Source organism: Colobus angolensis, unplaced genomic scaffold, assembly GCF_000951035.1.
Source record: "Colobus angolensis palliatus isolate OR3802 unplaced genomic scaffold, Cang.pa_1.0 Scaffold34, whole genome shotgun sequence".
NCBI lineage: Eukaryota > Metazoa > Chordata > Mammalia > Primates > Cercopithecidae > Colobus > Colobus angolensis.
Window position 1 is genome coordinate 1,533,499 of NW_012116710.1, and position 24,166 is coordinate 1,557,664.

The 24,166-nt window shown below is 51.3% G+C and overlaps 1 protein-coding gene across 1 annotated transcript in view; it reads right to left on the minus strand.

Annotated features, from left to right (window-relative positions):
• Positions 1 to 24,166, minus strand: part of ATP2B2 (ATPase, Ca++ transporting, plasma membrane 2) — a 216,620-nt gene that overhangs the window by 188,753 nt on the left and 3,701 nt on the right. The window lies entirely within an intron of this gene.

Here is a 24,166-nt window from a genome sequence, read left to right on the forward strand (position 1 = left end):
GGGGGGCGGGGGGTGTGTGGACCGAACCACCACGGTGTTGTTTGCGGTTTTAATTCCTCCCGTGGGATCATGAGGAACCGAAGCTGGCAGAGTCCCAGGAATATGCCCGCTCCCCAGAAGCAGGAGGGAATGTCAAGGGCACGGAGAGGGTAGGGCTGGGCTGTGCTGGAGGGAAGGGGGTCCTGAAAGTGGTGGTGGGGGGAACGGGGGCAGAGAGGGAGGATTTTGCTCAAATGGCCCCAAGTCGTCCCTTGCTCTCTGGGGGACTTATCTGGTTGGTCAGGCGTTCTGGCCCCCTCTCTGTAGTCAAGGCACCCCCAGACCTGGGGGACAAAGGGGCAAAGGTCGTAAGTGGAGAGAAGTGGACTCAACACAGTTTAAACACATCTGTGGTTGCAGGGCCAGTGGAGCAGAGCCCGCAGCAGCTCTCTGCTGCCCTGAAGCGCTACCCCTGCTACCCGCCCTGCCTGTGTGCGACCCCACCTGCCCTCAGGGGTGTGGTGGTAGGGGCTGGCTTGGCAGAAGGGCCTGCCTCAAAGGGCCTTTTCTCCGCCAGGTGCCCACCAGCAGGGGTGTCTGCATGTCTGTACACCCACCTAATCTTCAGGACATCTAGGATGAGTTGCAGGCTGACTGTGGGCTGACTGACACTTCCAGGGGGAAGCCAGGGACCCCCGGTGAGGAGTCTGTAGGATTGGAAGCCCCTAGCCAGCTGCTCACCTCTTCCTGCCTCATCTCTGTCAGAACTGCTGCTCTTTTAACTTCAGATGGGTGGGAGAAGAGTCCTAAGAGCAAGGTTAGGAGGTCACTGGGGGCGAGGGGCTTCTTTAGAATTCTGAAGCCTCGGCCTCCACTGCCCTGTCCACTCCAGGAGGGGTGCCCTGCTTGGAGGGAGGGCACTGAAGGTGGAAGGACCTTCAGGACCAGCGTCTCAGGGCACCTGTCAGGGTGGAGGGGTGCATGGGGGACAGGGGCAGGGCTGGAGGCGGCCTCAGGAGGCAGTTTTAGGCAGAAGCTGCCTCTTTCCCCTGCCCCCACCTCCTGCCCACCTCTGAGCTGCCCGCCCAAGCGTCCCGAGCTGCCGCTCCATCCCTGGGCTGGCACAGAATATCAATTTGTCTCGTTAAGCTGAAAGTCTGCACTGCACCAAAATCGGAACCTGGCCGTGCAGAGGGGCCTCGGGAGGGAGAGAGCTGGGAGCGCCTGTGGTGGGGATCCCACCAGAAGGCCATGCTGAGACCTTCTTGCTTCTCACCCCCCAGCCCCATGGAAGGGTACCCACCTGCCCCTTAGCTCACAGGGTGGCTTCAACGCAGGGAGGATGCTGAGAAGCTACAGATGCCAAGGGCTGGGTGGTCATTCAAGGCCCTGGACTCCACTGGGTCAAGGGTGTGACTCATAGGCCAGGCAAGGCTCCCTGCTGGGGCTCTGACAGAGCAGCCCAGGACACCCCTCAGGGAGGATCTCGCCCCCACACCAACGGCCCAAGATTGGGAGCTTCCAAAGCAGCCTCATCTTTGCCTCATCTTGGGGGTACAGATGGGAACTCTACCCCTCTTAGGGGTGTAGTTGAGGGGATTCCACTGGCCACCCCTCTGGGTGGTCTTCTAAGTCAGCAGTCCCTAGTCAGCTCTACCCCAGGGACCAGCGCCAAGCATCCGCCCTTCCCCAAAGCCTACAGGCTCTCCATTCCCCAAAACAGGCCCATGTAAAAGTGTTCTGAGATGTTGGGGTGAGGGTGGGCAAAGATGGGCAGAGGGGGAAAGGCCCATTGCACTTCCCATCTGTTGCTAGCCTACATGTCTGTGCAGGAATCCCACCATTATTACTTCAACATCTTTGGTGGCAAGCCACTTTCCCTGGTTACAAAATAGCCCCAGAAGCAGCCTGTTATGAGCCACACATTTCAACAATCACACTGCCTTCTGTGTCCAGCACACTTTACAGTTTGTAAAGGCCACCTACAAAACAGCAAATCATTTGATCCTCCCAACTACCTCTGGGGTGGCTGCCGTGAGCACCCAAGCCCAGGGCTCCCTGCATGCGAAGGCCATCATGAGTGTGGGCTCACTGGGAGCCCTAACACTCATCTGCTCCCAAGTCCTGAGTCTTACCTGTCCGGTGGTCCCTGTCTGGGATGGGCTGGGCCCTCACCAACATACACTAGCAGCCAGACTTTCAGGCAGTTGTGGATTTTGGTTTTCAGAAACTAAGACTAGAACTGCCACCTGGCCAAGTTCCCATCTCCTTGACATTCTGGGTCCCATGTCTTTCAGTGCCTGCATCCACTCCCCAGTGACTGGATGCCCCCATCTCCTGAGGCAGTGCAAATATTGAACAGCATAGTCTGAAGGTTTTCCTTCTGAGTATACCCGAGTTCTAGGCCCACTCCTACTCACTCTTCAAAGTCCAACTCAAATGCTGCTTCCCCAGACAGTCTTCCTGATTCCACCAACTGAGTTGGTTCATGCCTCTATTCTAGCTCTGACCACACTGTATTGATGGTCTACACATCTGTCTCCCTCACTGGGCTGTGACCACATCAGACATGTCTCCAGCATCCCAGGTCTCAGGTCCCAGCATGAGTTAGATGGTGCAGTAAAGGCTTGAACGACTCTGCTGGACCCTCGAGAACTCCTATCCAATTCTCCCATTTTATAGTTCAGCAAAGCGAAGCCTCAAGAAAAAGATTAGGCTTGCCTAAGGTCATTCTTGAGGGTGGAATCTGGCTACAAACATCTGTCCCCTGCCCCGTCCCCTTTGCCTTCCCTTTCTGCAGCAGATACACCTGGGTCATCTGGCCCGTCCTTCCAGGATGTGTTGGGGGGCAGGGGGTATTGGACAGGCAGAGGTGTTGTGAAATTAGACAAACAATGGCACTAGTGTTGCAACTCCAGGAAGGTTGGAAATGACAGGTCAGGGTCAGCCACAGGGAAGAGGGGAAAAGAGGCAGGAGGCCAGCTGGGAGGATTACTGATAGCTTCTGCCTCCAGCATGATTTGGCTTATGGTGGACACCGACTGAGAGTCAGGGTTAGGGAAAAGTATGAGAAATAGGGGAGGGGGATGGAGGGGAGAGCCCTCACAGGGTGAGGGTGATTTTCACTCTGTGTTGAGTCGGCCAGACCACGTTTTTCTCCCTTGGGGAGGGGTCCTAGAGCTGAGACACAGGGTGAGTGAAGAGGGTCAGTTTGTCTAGGAATGGGGACATGGAGCTTCACCCAGGCTGCTGGAGGCTCTCTGCATAAGGGCAATAGAGGAGGCTCTCTGCATGAGGGCAATAGAAGAGGTAGGTCCAGGCGGGTCTGAGGGGAGAGGACTGAATGTAATTAGAGGCCAGCTGTGTCCTTGGCATGAGATGTGGGCTCTCTGTTGTCTCTCATCTTTCTGGGAAGCATGGATGGGGCTACCCCTGCCCTTGCCTTCCTGGCTCAGGGTCTGCAGATACCTGGGTAGGAGTCCTGGGGCAGCCCTCAGGTCGCTGCTGCCACAGAGAGCTGTCAGCTGGGTTCCTCGGGGGATGAGAAGGTCTCCTCTGACCCCCACAGATTACCCCCAAAGAGCCCGGGCTTCTTCCCATTTTACGGAAAAGAAAATTGAGACCTGGAGACCACAGGGCCTTACTTAAAAGTTACAGAGCCGGGGAGGACCACAGTAAGATCGAGGGTCCCGCTCAAGCCCTAGGCCCTTCTCTCTGCGCCTGCCTAAAGTTACCTAAGTTTGAAGCACACAACTCAGGATCTCTAGCCCAGACCTTGAGGGGCCATGGACTGTGGATCCAGGGGACCACATGGGCTGCCTTGCCCAAAATCTCCTCTCCAGTCGCATGGAGGCCTCACACCCATTCCCCACTCCCACCAAGGCCTGAAACTCCCTCAGCCAACCAGATCTCAAGTGGAGGCTTTGTGTCCACACAGACCTGGGTCCAACTCCTGGCTCCCTCACTTACCGGATGTATGACCTTGGGCAAATGACTCAACCTCCCTGAGTCCCAGTTTTTTTTTTCATCTGCAAAATGGGTATGATAATACCTATTTGGTGGGGTTGCAAGTTAAAGGAGAATGGCAGCTGTTATTAGTGGAAGAAACAGAAGGTGAGATTCTCCAGCAGGCCCCAGGGAAAACGCTGGTGGAGAGTGGGTGCCTTCCACCTCCTCTGGCTGATAGATAAGGGTTCCTAGATACCACCTGCAGGGCTGGAGCTGGGCTGGTCTCTAGTCTACTGAGATTTGAACGCAGGTCACCAGTTCTTTCCTCCTCCTACTGGTCCTTGCTCCCTCAGGGAGGAGGTTGTAGGCCTGGCTTCTGGAGAATTCTGGCCAGCCACCATTCACACTGACATCCTACTATGTGCCAGGCATTCTGTGCACACACCTCATTGTGTGTTCCTCACAAAACCCTGGGAGGTGGATCCTATTTTTATTCCCATTTTACAGATGAGGAAACTGAGGTACAGGTAAAACAATGTAGCCCGAGGTCACAGAGTGAGTAGGGGAATTGGAACTTGAAACAGGAACTACAGGAGGCCCTGCGGCAAGCCCAAGAACCCTGTGGGAGGTGGGGTGAACCTGGTCCAGGAACCGCTTGGGACCTAGGTTTCCCAAAGCGGTGGGCATATCTTCCTGGCCACACAGCTTAGAAAACCTTAGCCCCATGAGGGCCAACCCTAGGCTCCCACCTGTGTGGGGCAGTGAGTGGTGATGGTTGACCCTGCCTCCCCTCTGGAAGGCCAGAGGCCAAGGTCAGGGCCATGAGCTCACAGTGTTACTGTGGAAACAATGAGGGATCTGGTGCCTTTCCTCCTGGAAGAAGGGGAAGCAGGAGCTACTCTCAGAGGACACTCTGGGGCAGGCTGCCTTTCTCAGGCACAAGGCCATGGTCCCATCCGCACTGCCCCTCAGAGCTAATGCCTCCTTGGTAATGCGGAGTCATACATGCTGCCCACTCCCAGCCATAAATCCTGCCTCCTAACTGTCCTCCCTCCCCCTCCCCTGCCATCCCCTGGCCATTTCCTAACTCCCTGCAGCCTTGGGGAGCAGCCTACATTCCTCCAAACCCTTCTTTGGTTCCTTTGTGCTCTCAGCATCAAATCCAAACTCCTCACTGTAGCTCATGAGGCCTGAATAACTACTCCAGACTGCTCCCATTACCCTCAGACCCCACAGTGGGTCTTTGTTGCTCCAAAGACACTCTTGCATTTCCATGCCTCTGCGTCTTTACATGTGCCACCCCCTCTGCCAGGGATGCCTTCCCTTTCCACTTCTCTACCTGGAGAACTCCTACTGATCCTTCAAGACTCAGCTCCAGCAACCCCTCCTCCATGAAGCCTTCCTTAATTTTCCCTCCATCCCCCCTTTCCCCGTGCCCCAAGAAGAGTATGTTGCAATTAACCTTTTTCTATGCATCCGTCTTGTCCGTCTGGCTGGGGTACTCCCCAGGAAAGGGAAACTGTCTGTCATTTGCCTGAGGTATCCCCAGCACTGGGAAAAGATCCTCAGTATTGATTGAACTGATGGGTGCAGGTTTGTTGAATGAAAAAGCAATTCTTCTAGTAGTTTTGGAGGATGTTTGCATCTCTTTGTGGCTCTGGAAATATTCTTTGGACTCATTTAGGGGTCCTGGCTTAGAAGTTCCTATTTCCTGAGCTGTCAATGAATGGGGCTCCCTCCCCATGCCCAACTTGGGAAGGGTCAAGGGAGACCCCAACTCCACTCAGATCCCAATGCCCAGAGATGTCCCAACTGGGACCAGAGTGCTTGAGTCCAGGGTTGGACTCAAGGTGAGTTGGACACCTAGGAAGGAAAGCCCCTATCCCTAAACGGCCCCTCCAAGCTACCTACAGCCTGACACTCTGCCATTCGTAATTCATTTCTTTGGATCATTCAGGCAACAAATATTCATTCAGCTCTCACTGAATGTGAGGCTCTGTACTGGGATCCCTAGCTAACATTGACATGTGTGTGTTTTCACTCTTGCTGAAAGGCTGCCTCCTTTCAGAAGAAAGAAGAGGAGAAGAAAGGAGGAAAGGGGGCGGGTGGGGATGATGAATCCAGGAATGTCAGAAGAGGAAAGGGAACCTGACATTTACTGAGCACCTACTGTGTGCCAGGCTCTTGACTACTACTCCAGCAGAGTTTGATGTTATCAGTCTTCAACCTAGAGGCTAGGAAATGAGCCCAGAGAGGGTGTGTGGCTTGTTCAAGGGTGCACAGCTCTGTGACACAGGACTGAGGATCCAGGTATGTACTGTCTTCCCTGAAGCCTGTGATCTCTCTGTCATCTTCTTGCTGAAGAGGGTTGGGGACCCAGCAGGGAAAGAGGATTCCTAGAGCAGAGGGGTGACGACTGAGAATGCTGTGAGCTGGCAGTCCTAACTGCTGACTCACTGGGTGGCCAACACTGCTGGGAATATAACCAGAAGTTAGGGAATAAAATGTGGTCATCCCAGGGGCTTGCATGTCCAGCCTGAATGGCTCAGAGGTCACCGGGGCCACATCACTACTTCTGCTGAGCGTGTTCCTGGGTGCTAAAGCACACACACACACACACACACACACACACACACCCTAGCTTCCTTCTGTCTCCAACAGTCTTGCTATGTGGAGAGTATCACCCCCATTTTATTGATGAAGAAACTGAGACGTAGAGAGTGGAGGTAACAAACCTAGGATGACACACCCGGAGTCAGAATGAGAGCTCAGATCTTTCCTGGAAGGCTTGCGTAGGAGCAGAGGGGCTGCGGGCTCCCTCCCTGTGAGGTTTGCAGGCAGCCAGGGTTCTCGGAGCAACCACAGCCCTTTCCTGTCACTCCAGCCCCACCCTCTGGGACTCTGCCTCAGTCCTCCATTGCACCCACAGGCGGCAATTCTGAAGTGGTACAAAGAATTTGAGAGCTGGAGTCTGGTGGCCCTTGCTCAAATGCCTGCTTTACCGTGATGGGCTGTGTGACTTTGGGCAAGTCCCTCAACCTCTCTGGCCTCAGGCTCCTCATTTGTAAAATGGGCACGAGGCCATATGCTTCCTGCTTCTCCATTGACTTACTTATTTCACAAATACCCATTGAGCATCTCCTTCCCAGGTTCTGTGTTAGGTACTGAGAATACAGTGGTAAGCAGAAACGCCCATGGTGTCTGCTCTCAAGAGGGTTTAGAGACAGCCATGAAATGAAATGATCACACAAACCAATGTGTATTTACAGAGGGGTGAGAGCATGCTCAGCAGGAGGCCCCTGGTGTCTCTGGCAAGAGGAGGAAGCATCACAGAGGGTTTCCTCGAGGGGGCGATGACTGAGCTGGGTTCTGCAGGCTGGAGTGGAGTTCAGTAGGTAAGAGGAGAGGCAGTGTTCCTGACAAAGGGTGTGGCTTGTGCAAAGGCCCTGAGACCGGAAAAACTTAGCAGTTCTCAATGAATTAAAAGGAGGCCCGGATGGCTGTGGGCAAGGGACAGGAGAGGCAGTGGGGGCCCCTGTGGACCACTCTACAGATTTCTGTCCTCACCCTGGGAAGCGGGGCAGCTGGGAAAGGTTTTAAGGATGGAACCCGATGATGAACACGAAGCCCTCAGTGAAGGCCCTGCATGCAATAGCATCTGCGACGCGGCAGCGCGGCACAGTCATGTCTTGCCTTCCGCAGGTCCTATGACCCACTCAATATGCCGTGATCTGGGGTGGACTCAGAGCCCAGGACACATCAGCAAGGAGGAAAGGGGACCTGCTTTCACAGGGCCACAGTTGGGAGGAGAAGAACAGCCAGCAGACATTCACAGAGTCTTGAATGTGCAGGGGGCTGAGGGGGCACCCTGGCACAAGGGGAGACTGAGGCCAGGGTCATGGGCAATTGAGATGAAATTCCCTTTGGGATCTGCCTTTGGGGCTGGTTTATGTGGACTTGCAGTGCATCAGGGCTGGGGGTGCCGCTGCATTCCTCTGTTCAACCCTAGCCTTCCGTTTTACAGATAGAGATCCTGAGGCCCAGAGAGCGGTCACCACCTGCCTTGAGCACACTCAGCCAGACCATGGCTTGGAGGCAAGTACTCACTCCATGGTTGCCTGTTAGCCCCATAAGGAACCCCCCTTATGTGGGGCTACCTTTCTCAGGGCTCATCTTCATCAGACACAGCTCCAAAGAGCATGGGCTCTCCAAGGAGGCCTGCCACCAGCAGTGGGGACAACCCCAGCCTTGTGGCCACTCTGCAGGCCCTCTGTGGATGAGACTTCCTGAAAGGCTGGGCCACCTCTCTCACTGCACGTCCCCCAGCAGGCAGCTCCAGGGGGGTGGGAAGAGAACTAGATCAGGAGTTATTGGGCAAGACAGCTGCCGTGGGCCCAGGGAGTGCTGACCTTATCCCCCCAGCCTCCCTAACCTCCCCAGGGGCTGGTTAGCAGTAGCCAAACAAAAGAAGGGTATGGAAGGATCTCCGTAAACTGTAAGTAGATTCTTGGATATAAGGTGTTGTTTCTTTCTGGGGGACACAGAGGATAGAGCAGGGTCTTGGGCATCAAAGAGATGTGGGATTGAAGCCCAGCTCTGCCACTTACCATTGGGTAACCTTGCACTAGTCACTTGACCAATGTGAACCTCAGTTTCTATTAATACATCTGTAAAATGGGACTGATAACACCTGCAATCATGGGAGTGTTGGGAGGCGTAATGAGTAATACATATGTACATGGCACATAGTGGGTGCTCAGGGACATCTAGCTTGCTTTTTCATCTCTATTCTGCAAAGGTGACAACACTTTTGATTCATAGACAATCTGATCTTAGATTTCAAACAAAGTGAGAGGTAATCTGAAGACACCATTGGTTTATTTCTTCAGTATTAAAAGGGTCATTTCCTGCTCTGCTTTCTCCCCATGGGGGTTGTCTCAATCTTCTCAGGACCTTCCCCAAGGGTGGTAACCATTTCCCCTGTGACTTGGTGGGAGCTCTCAGCTGCCAGCCCTGCAGAGGAACCCACCCACAGCCTCTGCCTGAAAACCCAACTGAGCTCCCACAACTACCATGGCTAGAGGCCAGGTGGTATATGTCTGGGGCACAGGCTCTGAACTCACATAGGCCTGGGCTTAAGTCTGAGCTCCACCACTCACTGGGCTTTGTGACCTCGGGCAAGTCACTTCACCCTTCTGAGCCTGGTTTCTTCATCATTAATGTGGCAATGATATCTACTTTGCAGTTGTGTACTGAGAATTAACTGAGATAGTGCCTGTAAAATACTTTGCCTGTCATGTGTTACATGCACAATTAATGATAGCTTAAAAACTGCCCTTCTCTTTTCCGTTGAAACAAGCAGGACATAAGTATCTCCATCTTGTGTGGCATGGTGTGGCAGCAATCTTGTTCTGGAGTTGCTTATATTGACTTGTGAGAGCCGATTGTGTGTGTCAGTGATCTCATGTTGGCAGCTTACAATCTGCCAAGGCGGGAGCATTGACACCACAGAAATTGGCAAGCACTGGAGAGCAGCCCTGAGAGCTGGTTGTGAAACATTTATCAGCACACCACAGAACCCTGGGCAGGCCCTCAACACGGTTAACTGGAGTTCATTACCTTTCAAGTTTCAGGACCCCTTTCTGATTTGGTTACCCTCAACCTGTTCCTTCCTGCTGCAGGCTGCCCTGGCCCCAGCCCCTGGGCCTCTGTTGGCTCCCATCCCAGTGTTGATAACCTGCTTTTAGCCCTCCCGCCATGGAGCCTACCGACATTTCCCACTCTGCCCAAAGGAGGGCAGTGCCGGATGAGGTGACCCTGGCATGGCACTGCCCTAAAAAACTGTTGGCCAGTTTTTTATGGCAGTTTTCTGCAGCCATTGCTCCCTCAGCAACAAGGAAAGCAAGCTCTGTGTCTGTCTTCCTACCTGCTGTGCCCAGCACAGTGCCTAGAGCCAAGCACATGCCCAGGACGTGACAAAGGAGGTGAGGAAGTCTTCCTCTCCTCTCCTCCTTTTTCCTTTCTCGTTGCTGACCCCAAAGGCACTTCCCAAACAGCCACCCCCTCTCAGCTGCCAGCACCTCGGATACCACTGTGTCATTCTAGTTCTCAATCCATTGTCCCCATAACTTCCAGTGCCGCTCCTCTGACCTCTCCAGGTCTAACTCTTCTTCCTTCAGCCCTAGCCAGGGAACTCATAGACTTGGAGACAGGTGGTCCTGGCATCTGTCCTGCTTCTCTTCCTTCTCCTGGTGTGGCACTGGACAAGTTACTCAACTTCTCGGAGATTCAGTGACAAGAAAAGCGGTATTTACAGGGCTTCTGCCACGTGTCAGGTGCCGTGCCCACAGCCTTCCTGGCTGACTTCATTCCTTGTTTCCTCATCTGCAAAATGGAGACGATGGAAGCGTCCACCCTGTGGAATTGTGCGCGGAGCTGAAGTGACAGCTTAAATGGGCTTGCTGATTATAAAGTGTCACGCTAATGCTGTTATTCTACTTTGAAGGGCAATGCTTGTTTAGATCTACAATTTTCAGATGTGTGTGTGTGTGTGTGTTTTTCTTAAAAAAAGCCACAGGCGTGCTATTTATAGCCAGCTCCTGTACAGGTTTTTATCATTCCTTGCCTGCTCTGCTAAAAATAACAAACGACAAAGGTCAAGTCTGCTTCTACCTATCCGAGGAGTCTGCAAAGAATGAGGCTTTTGATTCACTGCCTCAGTGAAGTGAGGACTCTCCTGCCAGCTCGGTGCAGACCACAGCCCTGGAACTCCTAACCAGGTCTCCTGGGTCTACACCGAGGAGCTGAGGAAGGCTGGGGGTGGGGAGCCTGCAAGTGTCTCACTGGGCAGGTGCATCTGGCCTCAGCCACCCCTTCCCCTTCCCCTAGCCTGGGGAGGGAGGTGGTGGTGGAGCACCATAGACTGAAGGGTAAATGTTCTGGGTCCTGGTCCTAGGGGTGCAGTGTGGGCCATAGTTTCCCCATATTCAAAATGAGAGGGGTGGGGAAAATAGCCACTGATAATTTTCTCTCCAGGCTAAATGCACACATGTTCCATTCTGTTTTCTCTCCCCTTCAGCCTACAACACTATGGACTCATTTAATGAATATCCACCAGCCCTTAATAACGACAATAGCATTGATGATACTACTACTCAGTCACTACTTGTGGAGTGCCAAGCACATGCCAGGCACTGGGCTAAGAAAGCCTTGAGGTGGAGTAAACTCACTGAATCCGTGCAACCCCACTGAAGAAGGAAGCTCGTCATTCCCATCTGTTGCACGGGGAGGTGACTAAGCCCAGAGATGTAAGGTTGCACATGCACAGTCTTGCACCAGGCAGTGACAGCTCCAGGATGTGAACCGGGTGTCACATCCTGGGCCTGTGCTTGGCTCTAGGCACCGTGCTGGGCACAGCAGGTAGAAAGACAGACACAGAGCTTGCTTTCCCTGTTGCTGAGGGAGCAATGGCTGCAGATAGGATGACCTCACGCAGCGTGGGAAATGGCAGTGGATGGATGGGGGATTGGGCAGCCTGTGCAGGTTGCAGTGAGGAGCACATTTCACCTGGCCTTTGCCAGTGAGGCACTCCAGGTAGCGGGCACAGCAAGAATGAAGGTAGGGTGGGGTTGGGGTGGGAGTATCGGAAGGCCGGGTAGGGCTTGGAATCTCACAGCAAAAAGATTCCCATTTAGTCTGTGGACCAGAAACCCTCAAACTCCAGTAATGATGTTTGCCAGTCTGCAAGTTCTAGCATATACTTTGCATCTGTCCTGAAATCACCTCCCTTTTAGAAACATATATATCTCTCTACTTAGTGTTATCTTAAGCATTCATAGCCACAATATCATGGATTTGCCTTGCCAGTTGTATTTTTCTCCTAACACATCAAAGTAAGTGCACAGGTATTAAACTAGAGAGGGTGTGCTTGCCCCGCTCCAAAATGGGGACTCACGTCTGCCTTTGGGAACCAGGACTGTGGGTTTAGGCAGCTTGGAGGTTTGATCTGATCTGGGCTACAGAAGGATTTCTCGGAGGTTAGAAGGGGTAGGGGAGGCACTCCTGGGAATCTGCCCTTGTCCCACGACAAAGGTCTGGGGGTGCCAGCATGTCCCCAAGCTGAGAGTGCCACTCTCACCCCAGCAAAACCCCTCCTCAGCCTCAGCTCTCCAGCTTCACCTGAGCCCACTCCTGATCCGCTTTCTCCTAGTCAAGCACCGCTGAGGCCGTGCTGACCTCAATGACTAACACACATTCCTGGCCTAGTTACAGAGCCCCTCGCCTCGTGTATTTATAGCCACCTCCCAACTCCACTCATGCCTCTGAGGGAGACCTGTCCCTTCTTTGAAAGCTCCTTTCACTACCTCTGCCCTGCCCTGGGCCCCGCTTTCACTGGCAGGTGCTGTCAGTCTCCCCTCTGTTGGGGACAGGTGTGAGGCAGGGATTTTGTTCTGTGCGGCCATGGGCAAGTGGCTTCCCCTCCCTGGACCTCATCTGTAAAGTGAGAGCCATCATACTCTCTGGCCAGGCTGGTCTGTGGCGAATATAAACTGAGATATTCGTTCTGAGATCATGAGTAATGACTAATGTTCATGGAACACCAACTATGCACTAGGCCCTGTCTAAACACTTGGCATATTATGAGCTCATTTAATTCTTACAGCAACCCCATAAGGGACATACTGTTATCATTATGCCAGTTTTGTAGAGGAGGAAACTGAGGAACAGAAAAGTTAGGCAGCTTGCCCAAGGACAAACAACTAGCTGGGATTCAAACCAGACTCCGGAATCTGTACTCTGGGCACTGAGCTGAACTTGACACACAGAGTAGTCCTCAGCCATACTGTGGATTTGCCCTATTTGTTTCCCACCTTTGGGGGTCCCCTGAATTAGCTAAGCACAACACTCTCCATCTGCAATAAAGTGGCCGAGGCGGGAGCAAATAATGAAGGTGCAATGTGCAATGTCTGGGCCTTTCAAGGGGTTATTGAGGACTTGGCTAATGAGGTTAGAAGGGGTAGGGGAGGCACTCCCGGGAATCTGGCCTTGTCCCATGACAAAGGTCTGGGGGTGCCACCATGCCAAGCTGAGAGTGCCACTCTCACCCCAGCAAAACCCTTCCTTGGCCTCAGCTCTCCGGCTTCACCTGAGCCCACTCCTGACCGGCTTTCTCCCAGCCAAGCGCCGGCTAACGAGGGAACAGAGCAAGAAAAGGAAAAGAGTCACAGCTGGGACTCCTGTCAAGGTGCCCAGCTTTACAGAGAGGTATGCTGATGCATGGCAGCACGGCAGGGCAGGCTGGCGTCTGATGGTACGTGAGAGGCGTTGGAGTTCTAGGAGTGGAGAACTCAGTTCCCTGCCCCTACCCTGCCTCTGACATCTCTCAGCCTGATCTCAAAGGAGGAAAGTTTCCAATGAATGTTTTGATATAAAGGTTTTAGGAACTTAAGCCACCTCATCCCATGAATGTTATAGTTCCAAAAGAAGATTCCAAGAGGGACAAGAGAACAAATATTGTTTGGGTGTTTACTGTGTGTGTGGCACTGAGCCAGGGACTCAGTAGTCACTTGTTCATTCAACAAACATTGGCTCTGAACTCACTCCACTCTCTGTGCCAGCACTGACGCTGCCTGCCTTGCATGTGGATACTTCTGGACCAGGATACCTGCATAGCAAGTGCCAGGGCTGGGATCAAATGCAGGGGTTTTTCTCACAACACACAATTGCTAATAGCGGGCGCAGGGACATCTGACTTCACCTCCTCATACCCTTTCCCATATAGACTCGGCTGCAGCCCAGTTTTTCAGGTTCCCAACCTGATCCCTTATGGTCACTAGGACATGCTGCTTTTCCTAAAATCAGCCCTAACAGATAAAACCCTATTCCCAACCATGAAGGAAGCTCCAAGCTGTGGTTTCCAGATTCTGGAATTGAAGAGACGTGTAGGCTGCCTGTCCTTAGCCAGAAAATTAATGGCCGACCCTGATTTAATTAGCTCTTCCTTACAATGACTTAGGGAAGCCTGTAATTAGCTCAGGGGCCTGGAGGGAGAGGCCCAGGTGTTGAAGCCAGCGATGGAGCAAGCAGCAGGGGAGCGCGGTGCTGGTTTTAAGATCAGACTCCTGCCCTTGCCAGGTAATTGTGGAGGTTGGGAGAACCCCTCACCTCCTCACTGTAGGAGGCAGGTGGAGAGAAATCCTAAATGAATGCAGAATAAGAGAGGGTGGACTTAGAGATTATAAAAATAATTCTTTTACTTTTTTTTTTTTTTTTTTTTTGAGGCAGAGTTTCATTCTGTCACCTAGGCTGGAGTGCAGTGGTGCAATCTCAGCTCACTGCAACTCCACCTCCTGGGTTTAAGTGATTCTTGTGCCTCAGCCTCCCAAGTAGCTGGGATACAGGTGCACACCACCACACCCAGCTAATTTCTGTATTTTTAGTAGAGACAGGGTTTCGCCAGGTTGGTCTTGAATTCCTAACCTCAAGTGATCTGACTGCCTGGGCCTCCCAAAGTGCTAGGATTACAGGCATGAGCCACCACACCCAGCCTCTTTTTTTTTTTTTTTTCCTTTTTTTTCTTTGCCTACCCAAATCAAAAGGAGTGCCTTTCCATTTTGATTTGCATTGGAACAAACTATATGGCATATGTGGCTTCCGCAGGTCACACATCACTGCAGGTTCAGAGTGGCAACTGGACTATGTCACTGCAGATAAACTCTCCAAGCCCCTCGCATATGGCTGTGGCAATCCTCCCACAATGTCAAGTGTTAAAGCCAGACTTTTCCAGCTAATAACAGGGCAGACTCTGTTCGCAGTTCTGAGGAGGGCTCCCAGAAGAGGGTCTGTGTTGCATGCAGGGTAAGTGGATATTAGCCAGACGTTGGGCAAGGTTTTGCCTGAGACCCTTGCCAGCGTCAGACTTCCGGGGCACACACCTTCCAAGGAGTAGATTGTCTCTCTGTGGCTTCCCAGCCCCTGTGTGATCCAGTTTAGTGGGTTTCTCAAGCCCTGCACCTGCCCCCACACAAATCCTCACAGTGAAGCAGAGCCAATCCCACCTCTCAATAATTTAGCCTTGATCTGAAGGCATCAGAGAAGCCCCCATAAACTATCAGTCAAGTAACAGTGAAGAGTTTGCAGGCTATCTTTGAGGATAAGACAGTATCCAGGACCAGAAAATCCTTCATTCATGAACTTTCAGTTTGGGAACTTTCATAGGCATGAGTAAACCCACGGTCAGTGACTAATGTCGGTGATTATGGACAGGTGTTTTAATCTCTGAGCCATTTGTTCTTGATCCAGAATGATTTGTCTGTTGATGCTCCTTTTTAAGGTGTTTTAAGGACATTGTTAATCCCTCCAAGTTCAACCAATATAGAAGCAGTGAGAGTGTAGAAATTGTGTAAAGTGATTGTGGAAATGGAGGTGAAATGCCACTCTTTAGAGATGTGTACACCCAAGGTGCCTGTATTGTGACATCTGAGATGTAGAGACAAATTGATTGTAAACTCCTCAGGAAGTTAGTCTGAGTGTGAGTGGAGAGCCAGAGGTGGCCATGGGCTACACTTGGAAGGAACAACAGCATTTCTGCTGCCACTTTCAGAATGCCTACTCTGTGTCAGAGGCCATGCCAGCCACATACATCATCTCTAACTGTTACAGCAACCCTGCTAGAGAGGCAATATTAGCCCACTTACAGAAGAGAAAACTGAGAGTCAGCGAGGGGAGGTAACTTATCCAAGACTATCCAGCCAGGCAGGACAGTGTTTGGATTTCAACACAGGTTTGTCAGGTATCAGAGTCTGTGTTCTTTCACACTTCGCAGAGGTGGGATGGTGGGGCTGGGGGTTGAAAGGCAAGGGGAATTAAGTGGGTGGGCACAAGGCAGAAAGGAAAATGAATGTAAAATTTTATTTTTGAAAATGAAGGCTGTGTACCTACTGTGAGCCAGGTTGCCAAGATGAAAAGTGCAGTGTCTGCCCTCCAGCTCCTCGTGGTCCCATGTATGTGTACTGCTGTGCCCTATTTGAGCAGGCTTCCTTTCCAGTACATGTGTATTGCTTTTTCTCAGCTGCTGTGCTTATCCCCCTCATCATAACAACCCTCTGTGTTAGGCTCAGAGAGGTTAGCTAGTTGTCTCAAGGTCACACAGCTAGTAAGTGGAGGAGCTGGGATTTGATCCTACATCTGTTTGACTGCATAGCCTGAGACCTTCTCTGGGATCCTGTCTCTGCTGTGACCATCATGCCTATCTCACTTCTACCTCCTGGTCATTCCACTGGAAGTAACTTTCTGTGTGCCTAGCTTCTGCTGAAGCCAGTGTTGGGCTTGTTAGCTGGAGAAAGGAGATGTATTTGAAACCACCCAAGAAAAAGACACTTGAAATAACTTCTCAGTAGCCCTTACTGCTAAAATGCGCTGAATCCCAAACAGGAGTCGCCTCTGAAGGACTCACATCCACACCGTGCGTTTGGCTGGGATCTACAGCTGACGGTGCACTTTCGAAGTCGTTACCTCATAGAGCCTCACAGCAGCCCTGGGGTGGGTGTCCTGAACCTCCTTTTACAGATGAAGAAGCTGGAGGCTCAGAGAGGTAATGGGGCTTGCTCAAAGTCACATTCACACCTGGGGGTGACCTTGGATGCCTCATGTTTTCTCCCAGAGCCTGAGGTTCTTCAGCTGCAGAGATGGTGATGATGATGTTGGTGCCCAGGGTTGCTCTGAGGACTACAGGAGAGAACACAGGTGGAAGAATTTAGTACAGGACCTGGCACACACTAGGTACTCCACAGTTGGTAGATGCACTGGACTCTTCCCAGCGAAGGTCACAGAAGTGGATAGTTAGGATAAAGAGAGGCCATGAGTTAAAGGCTCTTGAGCCACTGCTTGTGCAAACAGGTGGGCTGGCAGCTGCTGACAGTGACAACAATGGCTGGTTTTTATTGCTTAATCCTCCACAAATGTCATATTCCATCCTCATCACAAGCTGTACAAAGTGAGTTATGATTTTGTGCCCATTTTGTAGATTGGAAGGTGGAGGTGCAGGCAGGTTAAGTAGGTGGGAACCAGATAGCAGTTTTCAACAGAAAAGAGTAAAACAACTCAAGTTCAGAGTGTGACAAGCTTTTAACTTAACTTTCTCTTTAAAAATATCACACTTAAATGTCTCTCCTGAACATGTCTCCCTACTTTTGTTGACCTCTCTAGCATTTACTTTGTGACTTCCTTCACGGTAGAACTTACTCCTCTCTGGCATGCCACCTTAGCATTGCTCACGGAAGGTGGAATCCTGGTGCCCACCCAGGGCTAGAAGTGAAGTTGGGTTCCATAAATTGCGAATCTTTGCTATTGCTTTGGAAGTGGTGAAGGCTCCTGCTTTATGCCCAGCAGCACGTCTGACACACGGTGCAAATGGTGTCTGGCTAACCTAAATCATATTTCAAATATGCTATTGGAAAAACCCTGGTCCATGGGGAAAATGTCCCCTTGATGTTCCCTCTCCCGCTTGATTGATTCCTCGGGAATCCCGGGTGTGGTTGGTAGCAGGGGAGAGGAGAACTTGGCTCCACTAAGTGGTCAGATATGTCAGAGCCCAAGCATTTATCTCTAGGCCTCCGTTTCCTCTTCTCTAAAATGCAGGAAAAAAAAATAAAAGAAAGTGAACTGGCAGGACTAGACTGGAGTGTAATCTACAAACCAGCTACTTGTGAGAGCAACCCACTGAAAATACATTTGTTTGTTTTGCTCAGAGCTTAAAATAAAATTGAATTAAATGCCAATGTTTAAAAATTGGGGGATAGTGCGTAAGAATCCAGATTTCTATCTTCTCTTAAAATATTGTGAGCACTGCCCATCCAGAGTTGGCTGGAGGCGGGTGAGGCCACAGAGATGAAAATGTGGCCACTAGGTCATCCCCTCTCCACCTGACTTCATTAAGGGGCACTTTCTCCCCTGGACTCAGGAGGTAAGCGAGTTTGTCATGCCTGGACCTGTATCCTGAACGTGGGAGCCCCTTCAAGGGAGGGTGTGAGCTTCTGGCACAAAACCTTTCCTATTTACTTAAAACACACTCATGATATGCCAGGGTTGTAGTAAACATATCAGGTACAATTCTAAGCACTATACCCACACCAGGCAGCTACTTAGTTCTCATAGCCACTTCCTGAGGTGAGTGCCATTGCTATCATACCCATTTTGCAGATGAGGACGCCGAGGCACAGACAGGTTAACTCACTTGGCCAAAGTCACATGACCAGTAAGTGGTGGCATTGGGATTTGATCCCCGGCAGCTCTGCCTCCAAATCTGTGCTCTAACCATTGTACAATGCTGCTCCTTTTCCTCTTTTCTGGGAGAATGGCCAGTCTTCTGGCTTTGTCCAAGTTTCTATCTCTCAATATGACAACGAATTCATCATCTCCCCAGCTGTCCTTCCCTCTTCTATTTATTACTTCCCTCCCTCATGTCAATCAACTCCTTTAACCGGAACAGCCCTCTAAGGACAGGTACACTATTTTCCCCATGTTGGGATGAGGACACTGAGACACAGAGAGGTTAAGTAACCTCTCTTGGCTAGAGGTGGGAGAGTCAGGATTTGACTCTGGCCATCTGTGGGCAGAGCCCATGCTCCTGGCACTCTCTAACACCCTGGAATCCCCTCAACCACCCAGCTTGCCATTCATTTCTTCCCTCCTTCAGTTTTTCACTTATCTATCCATCCAACACTCAACCAACACCTTATGTTCATGCCACCCCTGTGCTGGGCATGGGGGGCTCAGAGACACCCGCATCGAGACTGGCAGGAGTGGGAAGGTGACATCCTGCTCTCAGAACAGAAGCTGCCCCTGAACACTCCCTCTGGGGCCAAGACCAGTGGGAGAACTGGTTTTCAACAAACAGCCCTGGAGAGTTCAGGAGGAGGGAGCAGAGGGGAAGCTGGGTGGCCAGCTTCCTGCAGAGGTGAGTCCACTGTAAGGCACTTACAGATTCAAGGAGACCCCAGCACCCCCGACACCCTCATCCCCTGACCCCACCCTTGGCAGCTAGAGCACTGGCTAGCCTTTTGGTTGTGGTTAGTCCACTGCTCCTGTGGGGCCTGAGAAGAGGATTTGCTCTTCTGGGCCTCTGTCTCCTTATCTGTAAAATATCTTGAAATAACCTTTTTGTTTTAGAACTGTTTTAGATTTACACAAAAATTCCTAAAGACAATACAGAGAGTTCTTGTCTGTGCTGCATTCAGTTTCCCCTATTAGTCACATCTTCTATTAGAATGGCACCTTTCTCATAATCAATGAATCAATATTGATATTAACTAACACCTGTACTTTATTCACATTTCCTCTGTTTTTACCTAACACCCTTTTCCTCTTCCAGGTTCCCATCGAGGGCGCTGCATCGTATTTAGTCATCATGTCTCCTTAGGTTCCTCTCGACTAGGACAGTTTTGCAGAATACTATTTGGAAAAAATTAATTTTGAATACCTCAGAAGGAATATTTTGGGCTACAAGAAATATTTTAATCTGGGTAGTAGTTACACGGGTGTAAACACATGTAAAAACGGGTGCATTTAAAATTAGTGCACTTTATCTACTATGTGTGTCATGCCTCAATAAAAAAAAGATTCTCCAATTTGCCACAGTCCCCAGGACTCCCCGTTACATTTCACTCATTCTCTGTCATTGTTTTGTATCATCTGCTTCACAACTGTGTTCATTACACAGTAGATGAATAAGACCCTTTTAGTTTACTCATCTTCAAAGTGGGTATAATAATTTTCTACTTGATAAGGCTGTAGTGAAGATGAACTGGGACAGTATGTATCAAGCCCTTAACACAGTGCCTGGTGCATAGTAAGTGTTCAGTAAAAAGGAATGATGATTGTGTGTGTAATATTTGTATTTTTAAAAGAGGTGTGTGAGCCTTCCTTCTCCTTACAGCAAGCCCCATCCTCTCCTTCTCCTTTCTCCCCTGCCTCCTCTTTTGTCTCTGTTCATCTCTGCCTGGGAGGGTCAGGAGGTGGGAGAGACAGAGCAGAGCCTGCAAAGACGGTGTGTACTGGCCAACAGAAGCAGAAGACCCTTGAGCATGACCCCCAGACTGTCCTCAAAGCCCAGGGACGCTTTGGTGGAAGTTGGGCTTCCAATCATTCCCTATATAAGGAGTTCCTTGGGGTGCGAGGAGCTTGAGGAGCTCTGCAGTTCCCAGACAGCTTCCTCCAAAGCTATATCCTGCCCCCTCAGAGACTTTCCCTGGCCAATGATCCCTGGACACAGGGATTGGGAGGGCTTTTAGAGAGGTGCTGTGGATCATGTGGACAAAGTAACCTCCAACCTGGGCTGTCTGCTGGCTCAGCCTCTTGGAGGGATGCCAGATTCCCCTGTGTGGCACCCCCAGAGTCATGCCCAGAACCAGTGAAGTCAGCGGGAGCTGTCTGTGATGAGTGTGCAGAAGGCCAAGAAGGAGCCGTTAGGACCAATGAGGGGTTGAGGGGAGTGGAAAGAATAGGGACTGAGGGGTAGGGGGCCAGGGCTGAGTCCTGCCTTGCCCTCTGACTTGCCACATGACTGCTGGCGAGTCCCTTCCCCTCTCTGAGTCTCTATTTCCTAATAATAATAACAATAATAGTAACAATCATGATGATAGTGATGATGGTGGTGGTGGTGGTGACAGCAGCTCCCAATTTAAGTATAAGGCATGGGGTAAGCCCTTTATGTGTACAGCGTAATTTCATCTTTATATGTAACCCATCAGCTAGGTCCTATTATTATCCCCATTTCACGTATTTTTAAAATGGGGTCAAGGGGTCGAGAGCATGTGTAAGCTTTCCCAGCTAAACCGTTTGCAGACACAGTATTCAAACTCCAGTCTGTCTGATCAGAAACTGACACCATGACCTAGGTCATCTCCCCTGGATTTGCACCTCTGAGATGGGCAGGTAGCCTCAAGGGTCTCTTAGTTTTCCTTCTAGCATCAACCTTGCTGCCTCTGAGGGTGGCTCCCATGTTCAGGGAGGGAAAGGGGGCAGCTCAGAGCTAACAGCTACTGGACACTTGCCTGTGTCGAAGGGCTCCCTCGCTTATCTCATTTGATCTTCACATAGCCCTTATGAAATCGGAACTGTTAGCACCACCCCCATTTTACAGGGTAGGAAACTGAGGCACAGAGAGATGGAGGTAAATGTCCCAGTGGACTCCTGGGTGTCAGGATGTGAACCTGGGTCTTCTGGCTCCAGAGCCCCTGCTCTTGTTCGCTTTCACTGCCCTCTGGAGGGAGCACGCCTATGGAGCCGGGTGAGGCCAGAGATAGTGCACCCTGGGGCTCCTCATCAATACCTAAAGAGCTTGCCTGGGCCAGGGCTTGCCCTCCACTCTCCCTCCCAGACAAGGACTCAAAGCCTCACAGATTCCTCTCCTTATACCCTTTCCATCTCAGCAACCCCCTACCTCCCCACCACTGCCCTGCCCTGGACTGGAGACCCAGGCTCCTGGGGAGACCAACCAGTCCAGGGCTGTGGGAAGGGCCTTGCGAACCCAGCCTCCCATACCTGGCCAGTGATGACGGTGAATCACCCGGTGTCCTCTCTGGGTCCCAGGCCACAGACACAAGTACCCTCTCTGACTGCTCGGCTCCGGCACCTACAGTCACTGCAGAAGTCTGCAGCGTATGGCCACACCCTGCAAGGTGGCCACAGCACCCAGGCCTGGCTGCCAGCAGGGCTGCCTCCCTTTCTGGCCTGGGAATCAGTGAGGAGGGAGGCGGGGTGAGGAGGGGCAGGGGAGGGGGGCTGGCCACCAGGGTCTGTGGGCTGGCCTCCACAGTGTGGTAGTTGGCAAAACAGTAGTCTCTGTCAAAAGCAACGTGGGAGGTGGGCATTACTCTGTGCCCCTGGCTGCTTCTTGGGCTTTTGTTCTCACAAGCGTGAGGCTCCTGATCCTATCAGCAACACCCTGGCTTCAGCCCTGGCTACCTGGAAGTTCTTTTGTTCTGAGGACTCTCTGTGCAACTGGCTGGCATGGAGCAGCCCTGGGAACACGGGGAAAGGGTGGTTACGATGTGTGCATCTGGCCCAACCCAAGGAGGCTTCCACTGAAACAGGTCACGTGGGGAGATGCCAGGCCAGGAGAGCCTGGGCTAAACAGCATAGAATCTTGCTTCCTCCAGGAAGCCTCTCTGGACTAAGGGGAAAAGAGGGTAACAGAGTCCCCTACCCACCTGGCCTCTGGGCCCCGTGACACTCCTTGCTTGTGCCTTATAATGTGCCTGATCATTTTCTCTTCATAGAGAAACAGGAAGAAAACATGTATTGTTTCCCGCTGAGCAGCTTGTCCTTCCTCCAGCATCCTTGGAGAAGGAGCACTTTCCACGTGAGCAAGTTTCCCAGCTACTGTCGTCGTCCCCCTTTGCGTGCCAACGTGTGTTTTATCTTCAGTATTTCTGGTGTAAGGAACACACCCCTGAATATATTTTTTCACTTTTATGTGAATTGATATTTCGCTAATCACAGCAACTCCCGTTTGACAAATAGCAGAACATCTATGCTGCAAACGTATTATTTAGTCAATCTAGGGACTTCCTTCGCTTTCCAGCCTTTTACTTTTAAAAATACGGTTTAAGCAGGCGCAGTGGCTCATGCCTGTGATCCCGGTTACTTGCTTGGTGCTGGTGTCAGGGTGCGAATACGGATTGTAGGCTCTCAGTTCAAGCAATGTGGGAACCGCTCATATTCAGGCTGGGGAAGCTTAGTTAACTTTCTCAGATCCATGAGATGACTGGGGAGGAAAAAATGGAGAGCTGGCAATAAAGGGGGTCCAGCATTGACTCCCCACCTCTCTGGGCATCCCAGCCAAGCGGGGGTGATGGGCTCGGGTCTCTGTGCCACTTCCCACCTTCCTGGGGGAAGACTCAGGAGCAGGTGTCATCTCAGAATGAAAGTCAAGTGACTGACGAGAGGCCGTAGGGGCTCCCCAGAGGTTCTCAGACCACCCAGGAAGGACATAACTTCTCTAGGGAAACAAAGACAGGAGGTGATCTAGGAAGAAAACCTCTTTCTCTCACCCTTTGAAGATCATTTTGGGAATGATCTTCCTGGCACTCCCCTATCCAGGAACAGCCAGTTGCACACCTACCTGTTTTGTGGCCTTCCTGCCTGTAACCACCTTGAAAGCTAAGTCCCTGGCTTCCCGTGTTTCTGGAGTCTAGAACATAGTTGTGCAGAGAAAGTGCTCGGCTTTAAATTTACAGACTCTTTATGTAAGATAATGATCCCACAGTCCCAGATTGGAGTTTAAGGCCAATGGGCATCCCCTGGAAGCTAAGACATCAGTGATTTTTAGAAGGATGTCAGACTTTTAGAGAATGACGTAAAATATTCTTCGAGTCTATTTGGGAACTTGAATGTCATGAAAGAACTGGTGGTCTGTCCAGAATCAGCTTCAAATCATTATGATGGGGCTATGGGTTGAACTACGTCCTTCCGAAAAGATAGATTGAAGTCCTAACCCCTCATATCCCAGAATGTGAGGTACAGATGGGCATTTACAGAGGGTGTTTACAGAGGTGATCAAGTTAAAATGAGGCCATTAGAATGGGTCCTAACCTGGAATGACTTGGTGTCCTTATGAAAAGGGAACTTTGGACACAGAGGCACTCACTGGGGGAAGGTGATGTGAAGGCAGGGGACTAGAGTGCTACTTCTCCACTCCAAGGAGCTCCGAAGATGGCTGGCGAACCACCAGAAGCCGGGAGAGAGGCTGGGGAAGAGTCACCCTCACCACCTCCGGAAGGAACCAAGCCCTCTGATACCTTGATCTTGGACTCCTAGTCTCCAGAATGTGAGATAACACATTTCTGTTAGTTTGTGGTCATGTGTCATGGCAGCCCTAACAAACTAATACAGATGACAGACTCTCTTTTCCCAGTCCTCAGGTGGCTGAGAGAGACCAACATGGTCCCAGCAAAGGTGCCTGGGGTCCTCACCATTTGAGGCGATTGGTCCCACTGGGGACCAATAGAAGAACAAAACTCACCGAGCAGTCGTCAATATTCCAGGCCCTAAGCTGGGCATATCCTATTTTCTCTTCCATTGAATCCTTCCAACATCCTCAAAAAGGAGGGCTCTCATTTTAAAGAATATAAAACTGAGGTGGGAAGCACTTAAGTAGCTTGTCCAGGATTGCACAGCTGGGACCTGCACCTGGCAGAGAGGAGACGACCTGCGGCCGGAGTGTCCCACTGCACCACGC